Genomic DNA, 19,527 nt, shown 5'->3' on the forward strand with positions numbered 1-19,527 from the left:
AAGAAAGACCAAACAAACGGAAACGACACCGCAGAGCACTGGTATAGGGCGCACCAATTGTCGTTACGCATAACGAAGACACTCGATGCAAACTGACGAAGAAGCGCCTATGGCCCATGTCCATAACAGTGGGTAAGGTTTCTAGCAGAAATAGGGGAACAAGGGCCGGAGGGTATAATGTACTATGCCTTACTCTGCTTGCAAGATGTCTACCGCTGACGTGAGGACACACTTTCACTTGTTTTGACTATACAGTACACTACGAAGCCAAGGGCAGAATTGCGCAGATTCAGAACGCAGGTATGCACGGCCAATGCTTGTGAAGGTATTCTAAAATGTTTTTGCCACTGCAATGAATATGATAGTTTTCATTTTCTCTTGCATGAATATTATCATTCCTAATGTAGCGTTTTCGTGCATTCCGTGAGCTCCATGTGGTACAGTGCGGTGCCATCATTGATGCCCCTGCACTGCCTTCAGGTGTTAAGAAATTGTTGTAGTCCAGATGTGGTACGCTGGGCTCTATACAATGCACAGAACTGTAAAGCCATGGAAATCGGGTAGCTAAACCCTTTTATCTTCGACTGCTGTACAAGGTATGCACTGTTTTCATGTGACCTCATCATTCTTGAGCCATTGAAATAGGTGATTTAGAGAAAAGCATTGTAACAAAAATTTTGCTAAAACGGACTTGCCAATTTGGAAAGTCACTGTAAAGGAACTGAGTTACTGAAACAGTAACTTTAAATACTTAAGAGTTACAGCCGCAGTCCGAGAAATGGACGTTTTCCTTTTCTGCCGGTGAGGCAGAACCCTTGATCGAAGCTGTCATTCATGCAGCGACGCATAATGTGCCGTAAGCAGTCCTGGGGCGATGATCCACCAATTCTTGAAAGGTATAACCCCTGGGAAGAAACCTTTGGAGTCAGCATCTCAATGATTTGGCAGCAGTACAAAGCAACCTACAGGTGATACACAAGGGTACATTATAAAAGGTGGAAAAAGAGGTAAACAAAATAAATGAACCGAAGTTAACCTCACGTAATATGGTGCAATTTTCGTTTGGAACACAACATAACCATGTGAAATCATGCTTCATAAGCAGTGTGTGCTCTCAGTTGCTGCAGTTGAGCTAAACAGATACAGAAAGGTGTAATTCTTACAAGGTCAGTTGTGCTCTTAGGGTTTTGCAGGTCACTTTCGAGCTTCTCTATAGGCACTCCACAGCTTATAAGGGGAGCTGCTCTAAGATGTCATTTTGTGGCGGGTCCTGTGCCCCCGTTGGGGCACACGGTAGGATGGCCTTCTCGAGTCTCTCCAGGAGCACTGCTTGTGATGAGAGCTGCATTTTGATTCCCTTCAACATTTTTAACGTTTATTCTTCTGTTGCTGCAATACAAATGTCGCACAATAAGCTTCCTTAGCTGATATAACCTATTCCACAGTCTATACCCTACAGCATATCACCATCGCTTTTGTAGTGCTGAACATCACATACTGCAGTTTCACACAGACTGCAGTTTTATGATGTGCGAATTGCAAACACAGCATGTTGAATGTTATGGCAGAATAGGAGTTTAGGACCCTGAGAAGTGACAAAAATTGCAAAAAGCTGAGCATAATACACATGGTGTTTTGTGTCAACACTCATGCTTGTGTGTGCCTAACATAATAAAAATTCTAGCGGTCCAGAAAATTATGGGACCAATGGCATCTTTCTCCAGTGAACTTTTGCCATCGCTCACAAGTACTTTAGTTAACCTTCATCGGAAATAAAAATGTGTCTTTTACTTGGCAAATTAAATTAAAGAAAAATAATTTATAAGTAACCAAAGTGGTGATGGTGAAAGCTTGCTGGGGAAAACCCCCACTGTTCTCATGATTTCCTGGTGTGCGAATCTTTCATCATGACTCTTAAAGTAGCACACAAGTTATTTTTAACACCCTGTTGTCTTCCTGTAAAACTGTTAAGTAGGCCAGTAAGATGCACAATGAGAAGTAATTCACACCACAGAGTCATAACTATCGCCGAAACTGAAAATCTCGCGCTGACGCTACAGAGGCCACGCTCGCTGATTGATCCAGAGAAATGTTATCTGCTACTCGGCTGTTCGGGGTTCTGAAAAAGCACTGCTCCTGCTCGGTCATGATGTAGCCGCTCCTTCTTTCCCCATTTCCCCAGCGGAACCGACAAAACTGGTCTACGGCGGCAAAGGGACAGGGTGCTGACCCCCACTGACCAGCGAAGCAGAACGAGTTGCCCCTGTAACGCCATCGGTGATGTGGCATACCTTCTCCTCCTCGTTATATCCGGAGTGGCGAGTTAAGGGCAAACGCGCGGAGCCATGTTTATGTAAGTTTTTTTCTGGGAAACAAATTGCACGCGTGAAAACCTTTCGCATTATTTGGTAAAATGATAAAGACAATTTCATCAGACGTCTTAATCTGATTTTTTATGGCCCTTTGTACTTCTTTAACCAGTCATGTAAATCACCCTGCGTGTTACTGTGATAAGGCACAGAGACTGCCAGGAGAGAACCTTTAGAAGGGTTACCTACTAGTACTTACTGGATTTTCGTGACTTCTGCATTTCTTGTTGCTGGGATTCAGCAGACACAGTAGAATATTTTGGCGATGGCTCTGAGGTTGAAGCTGCCCCTTGCACGCGGGAAGTGGACAAGCAGAGAGGCCTTGGGCGACGAATACACTGTGACGTTGCCTGCGAACGTGAAACACGCAATTCTGGCTTGTTCACAAAACAAGAAGAATCCCCTATGATTGATGCGCTCTCCTCATCAGAGGACTCAAATCGCTGTGGGCGCCACCGCTTCCTTTTGGGTTCACACATGTCATCATCAGTTGTCAAATCTGATGTCATGGCAGCTTTTTGCTCTCTCTGCCTTGCTGTTTCATATGAGTCTGTAATACAATAAAAATGATTTCGTTGAAAATATAATAACGAGCTTCGCACTCACGTGTAGACTTCATTTGGAAGAACTTACCACATTCACAAAGTACCCGGCAGCTGTGCTGCGACCAGTTGCTTGATGGATTTTCGCATGCTTTAATTGCGACGGCTACTTTCTTGGAGTTCTTGTAAGGTGGCCATAAAACTTTGTTTCTGCCCAGCCAGGTTGATGGAACAACAGAAACTTCGTCCTTCTCATCAAAATGTACAATGCTGAACACCTTCCTTCCTAAAGTGTAAATACAAAGTGCAAGAATTAGTTAGGGTCACTGAACCATGCAACGCATTGATACTCATTGAAACATAGGTAGCCTCTTAGATCAGAAGTACACATATCTATAATTGACATATTTGTCGCAAAATACCTTAGGGCCATCGAAATTTCTTTCTATGCCACACATACTGTGCCACCCCATAATATGCTGTGTTATTTTTTAAATATTTTAAGTAAGCAGACTAATTCACAAAGTAACCTACTTCTCATGCAATTGTCAGAAAAGAGTAGATTCTTTTCTGCGAGTGGTTAGCAAACATGAAATACTGTGACTGATTTTGAAGTTCTACCTTGTAAGCATATGTACAAAAGCAACACTGGGAATGCAGTTACTTCTAGTTACTACTTCTAGCCTACTTTCTTGTTGGTGTGTAGGAGAGGAAACACAGCATAGGGATTTGTCCCGTTTGGTAGACCTACGCACTTGTATTCAATATCCTCCAACTTCCACACCGCATAATCCGAAGAGAGGTTATTAGCTACAAACACGCCTAGCTCTGATGAAGGCACAGGCTGTCGATACAAATTGTTCACATTTTCAAAAAAGCGTGCACAGATGTCAATACCATTCGTTGTGCATAATATGTTCAGTATGCGCACAACATGATCATCATTCATCTCGGCACAGTTGTCGCGTTCGTTCAGAGTAAAAGTGGTGTCCTTCGAGTAAAATCTGCGGTATTGCAAGCCATTAAAACCGGGAGGAACAGGCTCATTAGAATGTTGCACGGACAGCTCATATGCATGTTGTGTCGTGTCCTCTTTCATTGTATTCCCTGTCTGCTTTTCAGTCAGGCGCCGAACAACTTGCTGGTTGGCTGGCTCGAGCATGCAACTTCAATAACGTCTTAATTTCATACAAGTAGTTATGGAACGGAACTGCAGAGAACTCATCCAGTGGACCAAATCTTCTGGCATCTTCCGCAATATGCAGCAAGGAGTGCATGTTGTAGACATAAACTCCCTCTCCGTAAAGCTTCCCTGCCTCCGCAACAAACTCACGAAGGCGGCGTTCTGCAAGAACAGTGTGAGTTCTGACAAACCCCTGGCTGATTAAAATTGTGATGGCAATGTTCAGTTTCATAAAAATGTCTGAAGAAGGTGTGTTCCAAGGTGTCCCTCAGCGCAACCGGCCCATAGTAAAGCAAAAAGTTTCTGAATTCAACAGCCTTCCACTGTTCTATAAAAACAATGGATCTCGGCCTTCGCTTCATGTCGGTGGGAACATGCGTGTTGAAACCAACAAGTTGATCTGAGAGGCCAGCCTTTGATGCCTGGCGCATCTTTGGGGGGCATGGCCTACCAGACACCCAGTAGCGAATAAGCAGTTTCTTCATTACACCCAAGCATACCAGATGCATATAATCCAGTGGAAACTGGCTGACACATCCTATGCCTAATGGTAGCAACGGTGATTCAGCATGATGGTGAGATGGCTGCAGTCGTAACCCGAAGCTCTCGTCACTTCGTAGTGGACTGTCACATTCAGGGTGGATTACTTTGTTCATATTGACAGAATACATCCCTTCCAGTGTGCACTTTTCACATCCAAAGTAGGCAGTGTGTCCCTTGATGCACTTTACAAATGCTCAGGCGGGTGCATCGCATATAAATGACTGCAGCACAACATTGAATGTGCGGTCGTTGTCAATGATGCCGTTCTCAAGAAGATCGCTCATTGCTTCAATGAAGTCTTTCAGAAATGCATTCAAATTCTTGTGGCTTGCAGTCATCTTCAAAAAGCGAAGCTATGAACGGTGATGAGTTCAAACTTCCCTTCACTTCTACAAGTATAGACCAGAACTGCCTTCTCGAACTTCGTGAAATTGGAAGTCCATCTATGTTGATGGCTAATGACACAGTGAAACTGTCATCAGATATTCCAGTCCTAATGGGTGCAGCAACATTTTACGCAATCCCAAATAGCAGTGCTTGCCACAGCCCATTGGCGTAACGTCAGTGGTTCGTGGGGTTTTTAAAAGTGTCCCTGCATCTTCTGGTAGGGTGAGAAGGCTTCAAAACCTTTAAAAGAGAGCTCGGGCGGTAGGAATGTATTTTCCTATCGAGCGCCCATTGCTGCAACTTTCTTCGAAGTCTGCTGTTCTCGTTAATCTTCTCCAGCAAGACATGAAAGTTACCATCCCTCGACGGCCCTGTTTGAACATGCCAACCTGGCTCACCGCTTGGCTCCGTGTCTGTTGCTTCTGCATCAGAAGAATTTGAATGCACACTGTGGATCTCTGAGAAGGTACTGCTACTGCAAGGCGAGGCTAGAGGCTCTGCTACTGTCGTGGCGGCTTCCACAGAACCTTCACAAGTAGCTTCTGTCGAGCTACTGCTGTCACTTCCTCCTTCATCGTTGAGGACGCACTGCAACTCCCGAGAAACACGCTGCGAAATCCGCCTTCGTCTTTGTCGCAAAGTTAAAACTGCCAGCGAGCTCTTAACTCTCAACCTTTCATTTTCAGTGCGAGCGTCTTGTCCTTACTCTCACTGCGCGACCCGCAACTCCAGTCACTGGCATATCCAGACCATGCCCGAAAGGGCATTCCTTTGGTAGGCGTTGCCATTCTGCAAGTCGGCTTCACCTAACACTTCGGTGTATTGCGGTCAAGCCCATTTCAAGGAACGCCCGGCATTGCTTAAATTTGCGGTTGTTTTCCGCTCAATTTAGCGAAACTTTTCGATTCGAATTTGGAGGGGCAAGGAAAGCTGCCATGGCCCCATTAATCTAACCTACCCTAACCTAACCTATCACAAATGTAACCAATCTTATGACGTCTTACGTTAGTGTAGTGAGTTAGGTTAGATCAATATGGCCACAGCAGCTTGCCGCTTCACTTCATTATTGAAACGAATTTGGAGGGGCAAGGAAAGCTGCCATGACCTCCATTAATCTAACCTAACTTCTCTCAAAACTAACCAAGCTTATGATGTCTTACGTTAGTTTAGTGAAGTTAAGTAGTAAATGGTCATGCGGAGGCAAAACCGTGGCGAGTTGCAGGCGCGTTTATTGACCCCTGGGCCGACTTCACTCGCGTATTTTTTCCCGCGACCGGCGGGCGGCGCGAGGGTGGAGGGTTGCCCGCGGGCTTATCAGTGGGCGGAGGGCTGCGTGCGCGCTTACCCTCACACATTTTTCAGCGTGGGCCGACTTTCGCCATTTTTTCCATCTGTGCCGACTTCATCATAATTTTTTTCTCGATACAACAGGTGTGCACTAGGCGGTTTACATGCAACGGATATCCATACACAAAAGTACAAGTTAAAATATATTTATTAAAGTCAATAGTGTCGTGAATTATGTTATGACTCTGTGTGATGGAGAAAAACCCAGCCAAAAAACCTGAAGCAGAAGAAACACAATACGATACACGTAACAAAGATTATACTTATTACATGTATGATGCTATAGCATTGAAGGGGTATCACACATCATACACAGTATTTTTATTAATGATAATCATACAAGTTTTCAATGAATCAGAACTAAAATGGGCTAGCACATCTTAATCAAAGAAGATATTTTTAATCAATACAATTACAATCAAAATTACAAGTTTTATTATAAAAAGCCTAACATTATTATACATGAGCACCATAGTGGATGAAAGATGAAAGTCACTGAAAAGGTTAGCCAGCTGTAGGACTCGAACCCACATCTTCTGGATTGCCGGGTGGGTTCGAGTCCTACAGCTGGCTAACCTTTTCAGTGACTTTCATCTTTCATCGTTAATTTCTTAGGCAAATTGAGACGTTTGTATGTCTTTGTCCCTTCTTGTTGTTCCAGCCTCAGAACATCAGTTCTTTCATGTTCACTTTCATGACCATAGTGGAGTTTTAATTACAAAGCTCTGATAGATGTACCTAACTTCAAGCACAACAGCTAATATTCGAATACGGCACAATTAATCAGATTCTTATCAAGTGATCGATAGAGTTGGCGGAGGGCCTTTGTTTACCGCCGGGCATTTTTCAACCTGGGCCGACTTCTCTCACCACTTTTTTTCCGGTGCGCGGTGGGTGGTGCGCGGGTGAGGGGCTGTCCGAGTGCATACCAACGAGCCGGATGGCTGCGCGTGCTCTTATTGTTCTGTATTTTTTTCACCTGGGCCGACTTCTTTGCCGATCTTTCCGCGACTTCGTTCGCAATTTTTTCAGGCGGTGCGTGAGTCGTTTACATACAAATAGGGGTATGCACACTGGCATCCCAGCCATGCGATGATACCATCACACTTGGGCCGACTTCTTCGGCAATTTTTCTGCCTGGGCTGACTTCTTTCATAATTTTTTTCGCTACAACAGCGGTGCGGTAGGCGGTTTACACGCAAGTAGGGGCATGCATACTGACAACACCTGGGCCGAATCCATTCACATTTTTCACTCTGGGCCGACTTCATTCGTAATTTTTTCCGCTACAACAGTTGCGCGGTGGTCGGTTTACATACAAGTAGAAACATCCATACTGACAACCCCACCAAGCGAGGGTGTCGTCACACCTGGGCCGACTTCATTTGTAATTTTTTTTCCGATACAACAGCTGCGCGGTGGTTTACATGCAAGTATAGTTATACAAAGGATAGCCATACACAAAAGTACAAGATGAAATCAATTAAAGCCAATAACGGCAGGAATTATGTTGTGACTGCGTAAAGAAGAAAAACCCAACCGAAAAACATGAGACGGAAGAAACACAATACACATAATAAAGAATATGGGAAGCTAGTTGGAAGAAAAACTCAACAAAAAAGAAAGCAGAAGAAACGCAATACATATAATAAAGAATATTGGAAGATAATTGAATATTCCAACACGACACAATATAACCAATTTCTTATGACGTGAATAGCACACATGGAAGGAAATAACGAGAAACACGGTCAACAGCAAATAGAGAGCCAAACCTGTGCATCGTCCAACTCGTAAAAAGAAGATACGTACAGGAAAATAATTGAAAAAACAATCTATCAAAACGAGAAGCATGACGAATGTAATGCAGCGACTGGCACAGAGCTAACGCTGAATAGCAGAGAAACACTTTGAACGGCGCATCATACACGCGTAAACAATAGATACATGCAAGGAAATAATGAGAAACACGATCAACAGCTAATACGGAACCAAAACAATGCACCATCCAACACGTAAACAAGAGGTACACAAAGGAAAAATAATTGAAACACAATCTATCAAAATGATAAACATGCACGCACTTAACACTGAATAGCAGAGAAACACTCTAAATGGTGCATCTGCCAACGTGTAAACAGCAGACACATGCAGGAAAATAATATCGAAACAAACTATCAAACAAGAAACATTGCAAATTTATTAAATTGAAATGGAAATAATCTATCTTTTGAACTATTATAAAACCATCCTTGCAAGATAATCTAGTCGAACAATATACAATTTTCATCCCACTCAAGTACTATAAACATTACCTTGACAGAGGTATCCAACACACACAGTACAGCCAAGCTTTACACCGTACAGCCAATCTTTGCTACTTGAGCCTGGTGGGGGTCACTCTCTCCCTCTATACAGCCCAAAGCGAAGAAACCGAACGTCCTTTGTCCATCTATGGGGTGGGGAACTCTCTCTCTCTCTTTCACATTCTTTCCTCCAAAGCGAAATATTCTTAGGACTGGTGTACAAAGGCGACATTTTTTATTGATCAACTATCGCAAATAGATGTTAGTATTATTCGATTCTCAAAAACACAATAAGAATTATATCAAAACAATCAATCGCAAGCAAAAAATCTAGGAATAGACGTCAATATCAGTGCAAACTGGTTTTAGACAAACATTATTATCTAAGCAAGCGAGAAATATCATCTGCGGAAACAATACTCAATCAAAACGAGAAACGTTGCATTTAATGTATTTAAGATCAGACACAACTATCATTCATACATTATTCTCAACTCACAAAATATCAATTGAGTGAACATCTGAAGCAAAGAGAGAAAGTCAAGTTTATTCAGTGATTGAAACAATACTAATTCGAAAACGAGAAACAAATTTAATTACATCATTTTTTATAACTTTGCAACAGTAATTTCTACACGCAGAAGCCACAAACAAACAACTCCTCTGAAATGCAAATTATTGTAAAAGCTTTCTTTAGCGGAAATCAACGCACACATCTCAAAAATACATTCCTATCTAGTAGAATATTTTTATTAATATCAATCGAATGATCACCTGAAACAAAGTCATAGCAGTAATTAATTTAGGCAAACATTTTCCTAACCACGCAGCCCAAATACATCCTAGAAACACGTCTTATTCATTCAACCCACTAGCGGAATCGGAGTGAGGGAGGGAAAGCCGCTAGGCCGTAAAGTTCCCGTACACTTTCGTTAAGGTTACGCACGCAGGGAGTAGGGGAATTCTACAATGGTCTTGGTGCACAATCTATAGTTGAAAACCATAAACTCGCTCCTTCAAGTCAAGTTAGGGAAGGGTGGTTTCTTGCGCTGTCTTGTACGTAGAATCATTGAAAGCACACGTTTTTCTTACTCATTACATCTTTTTGTAAATTGATTTTCGTAATTCTCACGGCAGGTGGATATTAATAACAATCTAAACCTGATAACATGATAATTTTTTAAGAAATAAAATGAGCACCGATATGATTTAATTAAGTGTAGAAGCACACTACAAAACAGAACAAGGAAGTTTCAGCGAAGAGATGGATGGATTTTGTACTCGTTACCATAGGTCATGGGAGGACGTGATAAAAAGCTGCTTCGAAAAAGAAGAGCAATGAAATGATTCTATTATCACAGCATTTCAATACGTCTTTGACATGGTCGGATTCGGAGATATGGTACAAATTACGGAATTGAAGGTGCAAGAACTTGTATGCCGAATGTACAATAGTTACAAAAAATATTTGCACGTCAGCAACGGAAGGGCCGCTGGTATTGATGGTGGAGTTTTTGAGGTTTGCTAACTAAGAATTGAAATACACTAGACCAGATGTAATTGTAATCATTGCAATGGGCATTGCATTAATCAAGAAAGCAATCAGATCAAATTATTATATACAAGCAGTCTATATCGCACGATTCATTACGGATTTCTTGAAATTACACCTAACAATTGAAATGGAAAGTACATAAAAAATATTATCACGTGATGTGTTCCACTACAGCGTCGACAGAACTATTTACTTCTATCAGTTCTTGCAATGATGTCGAATGATCAGAAGTTCACTATTGTCGTACAAGGTCTGATGTATCATCACTTATTGAAACTCAACGAACACGTCAATTGTGGTGGACCATCAGGAGATTTTCGTCCAATACTTTCTTTTACGCCATTCAAGAATCTTCATACAAAGAAAAGAAATATCAACAAGAGATTGTGCAAGTTCGTCGCAACAAAGTGCAAGATGCTGATGCAATACAAATACGGCTACATCATATCGCCTGCATCAATCAACGCTGGATTCAAGCGGCCAATAATTCAGACTTCGAATAGACTCGAATGCAGACTTTGAACTTTCAGAATAATAAAACTTCAGACTTCGGAATAGGACAATTGTAATTTATCGAAATAAACAAGTGTATAACTGAAATAATAAATGTAATATTTGTCATCAATGTAATGAATTCTATGCGTCGCAAAGAAAACAGCTTATATTTAGTATGTTTAGATTGAACACAATGATTGCTAAGGAAACGAATATTCCACACTATGTACAAGGATCCTCGCATGAAATCAGCGCTGACAATCAAAGAGATTTTACACTACTACACTCTGTACAACATTGCTATTCGAATGAAAAAATTCTAGAAGAAGAATCGATAGTTGAAATTTAGAGGCATGTTACATCAATCTTTGTTTACAAAAGAGGGCCACTAATCTTTTGGCGAAATATTATTGTATGAATTGACTTACACAGTGTATATATTTCTCAAACAATTGGACAGAATATGTTGAAAGGAATCTATTATCAAATGACGCGATGCAAGTGATGGATTTTGCAAGCAGGACGCGTAGGCGGGGTCTACATTTCTAATCATCGTAACACGCGACACACAAACGCAATGAGATTTTGGGAGAATCGAATCACACAACTGTCATCAGAAATGTTTAACCACTATACAATGAAGGTGAGCACTATGCATAAACACAATGGAAGATACGAAATTATAATAAGTAAATATTCCTTTTGCAAACTTAACCAAAGCAGCACAGATCACACATAAACATAGATCCAATTCACAAAATCTACCTGAGGTTTTCATTAGCCATACTGAAAAACTATCATCCTATTCATAATGTCATGGCATGAGGCACTACAAATGGAAAGGGCATAGTTTAATTTTAGAAGTTTTTGGCTCATAATGGAGACAAAACGCTAACTCCAAACCAAATATCATTTCCTTGTTCAAATTTACAAAGTCAAAATTCTGCACTCTTTCTTACAATTTTTTAAAGATATAGATTAAAAAGCTGTCTATATAGTCACACATTGTATACAAGATATTTGTTTGTACATTAATTGCTCAAATTTATCAGATCACATTCCGGACCAGTGGAGACTATCACACATCAGTAAGTGTTTCATTAAAATTTGAAACTGATGCCGCAATTTACGAACTGAGTTGTAGAAAGTGTAATTTCACAATGCGCAAGCTTTAACTGGCTCACTGTGACACGCGAAGGTTGTAAGAACTCTTTCATGATGACAGAGAATTTTAATCGAATGGATTGACATTTTCTATGTACACTATAAGGTAATGCGAATTCTCTATGTCGTGATTATTAAAAGTTACGAATATTTTTCTCACGAAATATGCTTAAAATTCGAAGAAATTTTAATCACCCGCGTCGACGAACCCGTTTCCGGAAGAAAGCAACACGCTCGCGCGGGGTGTCGCATTAACGCGTCGGGCACCGAATCGCGTTCGGTTTCGGAACGGTGTTCGGGAAACGTTGTCCGGCGTGTTGCCGCATGAAACGCATTCGACGACGCGGGTGACCATTTCTTCGAATTTTAAGCACATTTCGTTCGAAAAATATTCGTAACTTTTAATAATCACGAGATAGAGAATTCGCATTACTTTATAGTGTGTATAGAAAATATCAATCCATTCAATTAAAATTCTGTGTCATCATGAAAGAGTTCTTAAAACCTTCGCGTGTCAAAGTGAGCCAGCTAAAGCTTGCGTATTGTGAAATTACACTTTCTACAACTCAGTTCGTAAATTGCGGCATCCGTTTCAAATTTTAATTAAACACTTACTGATGTGTGATAGTCTACTACTGGTCTAAATCTACTGGTCGGGAATGTAATCTGATAAATTTTAGCAATTAATGTACAAACAAATATCTTGTATACAATGTGTGACTATATAAACAGCTTTTTAATCTATATCTTAAAAAAAATTGTAAGAAAGAGTGTACAGTTTTGACTTTGTAAATTTAAACAAGAAAATAATATTTGGTTTGGAGTTTGCGTTTTGTCTCATTATGAGCTAAAAACTTCTAAAATTAAACTATGCCCTTTCCATTTGTAGTGCCTCGTATGCCATGACATTATGAATAGGATGATAGTTTTTCAGTATGGCTAATGAAAACCTCAGGTACATTTTGTGAATTGGATCTATGTTTATGTGTGATCTGGTCTAGTGTATTTCAATTCTTCGTTAGCAAACCTCAAAAACTCCACCATCAATACCAGCGGCCCTTCCGTTGTTGACGTGCAAATATTTTTATAACTATTGTAGATTCAGCATACAAGTTCTTCCACCTTCAATTCTGCAATTTGTACCATATCTCCGAATACGACCATGTCTAAGACGTATTGAAATGCTGTGGTAATAGAATCATTTCGTTGCTCTTCTTTTTCGAAGCAGCTTTTTATCATGTCCTCCCATGACCTATGGTAACGAGTACAAAATCCATCCATCTCTTCGCTGAGACTTCCTTGTTCTGTTTTGTAGTGTGCTTCTACACTTAATTAAATCATAACGGTGCTCATTTTATTTATTAAAATTTATTATGCTGTCAGGTTCAGGATGTTCTTAATATCCACCTGCCGTGAGAATTGCAAAAATCAATTTACAAAAAGATGTAATGAGTAAGAAAAACGTGTGCTTTCAATGATTCTACGCACAAGACAGCGCTAGAAACCCCCCTTCCCTAACTTGACTTGCAGGAGCGAGTTTATGGTTTTCAACTATAGATTGTGTACCAAGACCATTGTAGAATTCCCCTACTCCCTGCGGGCGTAACCTTAACGAAAGTGTATGGGAACTTTATGGCCTAGCGGCTTTCCATCTCTCACTCCGAATCCGCTAGTGGGTCCTGAATGAAAAAGACGTGTTTCTGTGATGTATAGCGCTGTGTGGTTAGGAAAATGTTTGCCTAAATTAATTACTCCTATGACCTTGTTTCAGGTGATCACTCGATTGATATTAATAAAAATATTCGACTAGATAGGAATGTATTTTTGAGATGTGTGCGTTGATTTCCGCTAAAGAAAGCATTTACAATAATTTGCATTTCAGATGAGTTGTTTGTTTGTGGTTTCTGCGTGTAGAAATTACTGTTGCAAAGTTACAAAAAAATGATGTAATTAAATTTGTTTCTCGTTTTCGAATTAGTATTGTTTCAATCACTGAATAAACTTGACTTTCTCTCTTTGCTTCAGATGTTCACTCAATTGATATTTTGTGAGTTGAGAATAATGTATGCATGATAGTTGTGTCTCATCTGAAATACATTAAATGCAACGTTTCTCGTTTTGATTGAGTATTGTTTCCGCAGATGATATTTCTCGCTTGCTTAGATAATAATGTTTGTCTAAAACCAGTTTGCAATGATATTGACGTCTATTCCTAGATTTTTTGCTTGCTATTGATTGTTTTGATATAATTCTTATTGTGTTTTTTAGAATCGAATAATACTAACATCTATTTGCGATAGTTCATCAATAAAAAATGTCGCCTCTGTACACCAGCCCTAAGAATATTTCGCTTTGGAGGAAAGAATGTGAAAGAGAGAGAGAGAGAGTTCCCCACCCCATAGATTGACAAAGGACGTTCGGTTTCTTCGCTTTGGGCAGTATAGAGGGAGAGAGAGAGAGAGTGACCCCCACCAGGCTCAAGTAGCAAAGATTGGCTGTACTGTGTGTGTTGGATACCTCTGTCAAGGTAATGTTTATAGTGCTTGAGTGGGATGAAAATTGTATATTGTTCGACTAGATTATCTTGCAAGGATGGTTTTATAATAGTTCTAAAGATAGATTATTTCCATTTCAATTTAATAAATTTGCTATGTTTCTTGTGTGATAGTTTGTTTCGATATTATTTTCCTGCATGTGTCTGCTGTTTACACGTTAGCATGCGCCGTTTGGAGTGTTTCTCTGCTATTCAGTGTTAAGTTCGTGCATGTTTATCGTTTTGATAGATTGTGTTTCAATTATTTTTCCTTTGTGTACATCTTGTTTACGTGTTGGATGCTGCATTGTTTTGGTTCCGTATTAGCTATTGATCGTGTTTCTCATTATTTCCTTGCATGTATCTATTCTTTACGCGTGGATGATGCGCCGTTCAAAGTGTTTCTCTGCTATTCAGCGTTAGCTCTGTGCTAGTCGCTGCATTAAATTCGTCATGCTTCTCGTGTTGATAGATTGTTTTTTCAATTATTTTCCTGTACGTATCTCCTTTTTACGAGTTGGACGATGCATAGTTTTGGCTCTCTATTTGCTGTTGATCGTGTTTCTCGTTATTTCCTTCCATGTGTGCTATTCACGTCATAAGAAATTGGTTATATTGTGTCGTGTTGGAATATTCAATTAACTTCCAATATTCTTTATTATATGTATTGCGTTTCTTCTGCTTTCTTTTCTGTTGAGTTTTTCTCCCAACTAGCTTCCCGTATTCGTATTGTGTTTCTTCCGTTTCATGTTTTTTGGTTGGGTTTTTCTGCTTTACGCAGTCCCAACATAATTCCTGCCGTTATTGGCGTTAATTTATTTCATCTTGTACTTTTGTGTATAGCTATCCTTTGTATAACTATACTTGCATGTAAACTGTCCACGGCGCCGCTGTTATATCGAAAAAAAAATTACGAATGAAGTCGGCCAGGGTGAAAATCGCGAATGAAGTCAGCCCAGGTGTGACGACACCATCGCTTGGTGGAGTTGTCGGTGTGCATGTTGCTACTTGTATGTAAACCGACCACCGCGCAACTGTTGTAGCGGAAAAAATTATGAATGAAGTTGGCCCAGAGTGAAAAATGTGAATGGATTCGGCCCAGGTGTTGTCAATGTGCATGCCCCTACTTGTTGTGTAAACCGCCTACCGCACCGCTTTTGTAGTGAAAAAAATTATGAAAGAAGTCAGCCGAGGCAGGAAAATTGGCAAAGAAGTCGGCCCAGGTGTGACGGTATCATCGCCTGGCTGGGATGCTAGTGTGCATGGCCCTATTTGTATGTAAACCACTCACGCATCGCCTGAAAAAATTGCGAACGAAGTCGGCTGAGGCGGAAAAATCGGTAAAGAAGTCAGCCCAGGTGAAAGAAAAATACAGAACGATAAGGGCACGTGCAGCCCTGCGCTCGTTGGTATGCACTCGGACAGCTCCTCACCCACGTGTTCCTACTTGCATGTAAACCACTCACACACCATCTGAAAAACATTGCGAACGAAGTCCGCCCAGGGGGAAAAATATGAATGAATTCGTCCCAGGTGTTGTCAGTCTGCATGCCCCTACTTACATGTAAGATTTGCGAGCGAAGTCGGCCCTGGGTGAAAAATACACAACGATAAGGGCACGCTCAGCCGTTCGGACCGCTGGTAAGCTTCCGGACAGCCCCTCAGCCGCGCACCATCCACCGCGCGCTGGGAAAAAAATCGTGAGAGAAGTCGGCCCAGGTTGAAAAATGCCCGACGGTAAACGAAGGCCCTCTGCCAACTCTAGCGATCACTTCATAAGAATCTCATTAATTGTGCCATATTGGAATATTAGCTGTTGTGCATGAAGCTTGGTACATCTATCAGAACTTTGTAATTAAAACTCCACTATGGTGCCCACGTATAATAATGCTAGGCTTTTTATAATAAAACTTGTAATTTTGATTGTAATTGTATTGATTAAAAATATATTTGATTAAGATGTGCTACCCCATTTTAGTTCTGATTCATTGAAAACTTGTATGATTATCGCTAATAAAAAATATTGTGTATGATGTGTGATACCCCTTCAATGCTATAGCATCATACATGTAAGAAGTATAATCTTTGTTATGTGTATCGTATTGTGTTTCTTCTGCTTCAGATTTTTTGGCTGGGTTTTTGTCCTTCACACAGAGTCATAACATAATTCGGGACACTATTGACTTTAATAAATACATTTCCCCTTGTACTTTTGTGTATGCATATATCCTTTGCATGTAAACCGCCTACTGCACACCTGTTGTATCGAGAAAAAAATTTACGACTGAAGTCGGCACAAATGGAAAAAATGGCGAAAGAAGTCGGCCCAGGCTGAAAAATGTGTGAGGGTAATTACGCACGCAGCCGTCCCCCCGCCGATAAGCTCGCGGACAACCCTCCACCGTCGCGCCGCCCGCCGGTCGCGGGAAGAAATACGTGGGTGAAGTCGGCCTAGGGGTCAATAAACTTGCCTGTAACTCGCCACGCTTTTGACTCGGCATGACCATTTACTACTAAGTTAGGTTACTAACAGGCAAAAGATGGGAGAAGTCTAACACTCGCTAGTGAATAGAATAAGTATTTAAAAAGATTGAAACATTTATTTTACTGAAAAACAACCTTTCGGACGGAGTCCGTCCTTCATCAGGTGCGATCGCATGATGCGCCTGATGAAGCGCAGATGCGCACCTGATGAAGGACGGACTCCGTCCGAAAGCTTGTTTTTCAGTAAAATAAATGTTTCAATCCTTTAAATACTTATTTTATGAAGTTAGGTTAGATTAATATGGTAATGGAAGCTTGCCGCTTCACCATTAATCTTCACCACCCCATTAATTTAACCTAACCTATTCTTAAACTAACCAAGCTGATGACGCCTTACGTCAGTTTAGTAAAGTTAGGTTAGATTAATATGGCAGCTTGTCTTGCCCCCAAATCCGCTTCGATAATGAAGTTGTACGAGACGTTGTACTCGCTGAAAGAGCAACAAAATACTAACCTCGAAGTGAATGATGAAACAATAAAATGTCTCCTCGTGAGCGAACTCGCTTTGCAAAATAGTCTATTTATTTTTTCACGACATACATAAGATGCTTACCAGACGATCTTCCAACGTGCTGACCCGACGCTCGTCGCCGGTCACCGTGACGTCAAGGGAAGTGTGGAGAAGCCAGTAGCGACGGACGATGGGTCGGTAGAAACCCGCGTTGATGAGACACGGGTCAACTGCCTCTCCTCGTTATACTTTTCCAACAGCTCGAACCTGTAATCTACGAAATGCTTCATTTTGTTTGCAATCTTCCCACTGTCAGTGAACAGACGTAAGGGTATCGTCTTGAGAACCGAGCGAAAGTCACCCTCGCAGCCATCGCCGTGAATATAATCGCGTAGCCGTAGTAAGTCCCGATAGATTCGCGTTTACACAGAGGTTGCAAACCTCTGCTCGCGCGTCGGGCGTTGCATGAGTTAGCCTCCAGATTTGGTTTCATAGCCGGGAAGACAGCCCAAATACGGACGAAGGCTCGAGTCGAGCCAATGGCTGGGGTTTCTCGACCAGAGTCCACCACAACGACAGGTGCTCAGCTAATCGCTGATCCACAAAAAGGTCTTCGGAGGAGGCTTGAAGGTTAGGACCAGGGGTAGATCTCCTGTCAGTAGCCATTCGTAATCTGCATGAAATGAGCGTGAGACACAGATGTTTCTTTTAAACACACACGTACAGTCTTTCTCAGTCACAGAGTGACACTGATGGTCCATCTTCTCCATCTTCCTCCGATAGTCAGTCCATCGCAACGTACGTCCAATGGTACCGTCCGACAGCCGAGAAATGGGCGTATCAATCGGTCGGTCCAATGCTTTTTCTCTGAAAAATGTGATCGGTTATAGAACGGATAAAAATAATCAGGAAACGTGCCTTTAGACCACAATCCACCGCAGGTAGTGCAGAAGAAGCGGGAGCTGTCAATCTCTCGAAATATGTGAGGCGGGAAAAAACCAACTTCACGCGCTGCAAAAGTGTTGTAAACTGTAAACGAAACTCTTCATACATTTCAGGATGACGACGTCATGGGTATTACTTACGAGGATCTACCAAGCTTAGCATGATGTCGAGAATGACAATTGATTGACAATTGATGAATTGAATCGATTGCTTCAACATTTATAGTAAAGCATTTCCTCTCACTCTCTATAACGGCATTGAACGTGTTTGGACACGTTTGCACGTGTTTGAACATGTTTTGACGTATTTAAACACGAACCCCGCGATACGAAAACGTCATGCAGCACGAATCAGTCTAGTGGTTAGTATATCGCGTCCGGTGTAGGAGATTCCTGAGTTCGAATCTCACTCTGGGCCTTCTTGTCGTCATATAGAAGTCGGCCCAGAACGCACCAGAGTGTTAGCTAGACAGTAGTGTAACGTTTTATTCAACGTCGATGGGATCATCGTCATATGCGACATTGCAACGACAAAAAGCGCGAAAGACGGAAGGCGGGATGGGGAAAGTACAGACGACACCGTCACAATGCGAGGAGAAGTAGAGCAGTGTAGCGACTAGCCCATAAGGGCATTTATCCACGACGTGAGCCGTTTCGTGAAGAAAAATGCAAGTATTCCAGCTCTGCTCTGTGTGAGTGTATTCTACATATGGTATTGTTTTTCAGGAAGCGATAGCCACTGTTACCGCATGACACTAAACACACAGGGACTCCTGCCAACCTCTCTCATCATCAACTTCAACCGTTCCTTAACCACAAGGAAAAGTGAGTATTGTTTCGTGAGGGGGAATCTCTACTTGTTCTATCGGAGCCCTAAAGAACACGTCCGCATTCCATCCTTCCTCATCGTCATCTCCTTTATTGCTCGTAGTCTTTACAACACAACACCCATCCCCCCTTGGGGAAAAAATCACCCAAACACAAACCAGAATATCCGATCAACGTCAAGCTAACGTAAAGTAGGTCCACTACAACTTATTTGCAAATCAAAAACTTCAGTCCAGCACAAAGTCCCTCAGAGCTGCTGGTAGCCCTTTCTTACGAGTTGAGCGCCGGAGTGGTACGCCCTGAACTGGTGCGTCGTCTTCCGGAGCATTCTCTTAG

General features: G+C 41.5%; 1 long non-coding RNA gene across 1 annotated transcript; it reads right to left on the reverse strand.

The window, feature by feature from the left end:
• Positions 1-729: 729 nt before the first annotated feature.
• On the reverse strand, positions 730-17,762 carry LOC135366396 (uncharacterized). Its single transcript, XR_010414144.1, has 4 exons — positions 17,522-17,762; positions 3,003-3,197; positions 2,569-2,919; positions 730-962 (listed from the first exon to the last, which is right to left on the reverse strand). It is a non-coding gene; the product is annotated as an uncharacterized LOC135366396 (long non-coding RNA).
• Positions 17,763-19,527: the final 1,765 nt, after the last annotated feature.

Source organism: Ornithodoros turicata, chromosome 1 (genome assembly GCF_037126465.1).
Source record: "Ornithodoros turicata isolate Travis chromosome 1, ASM3712646v1, whole genome shotgun sequence".
Lineage (NCBI taxonomy): Eukaryota > Metazoa > Arthropoda > Arachnida > Ixodida > Argasidae > Ornithodoros > Ornithodoros turicata.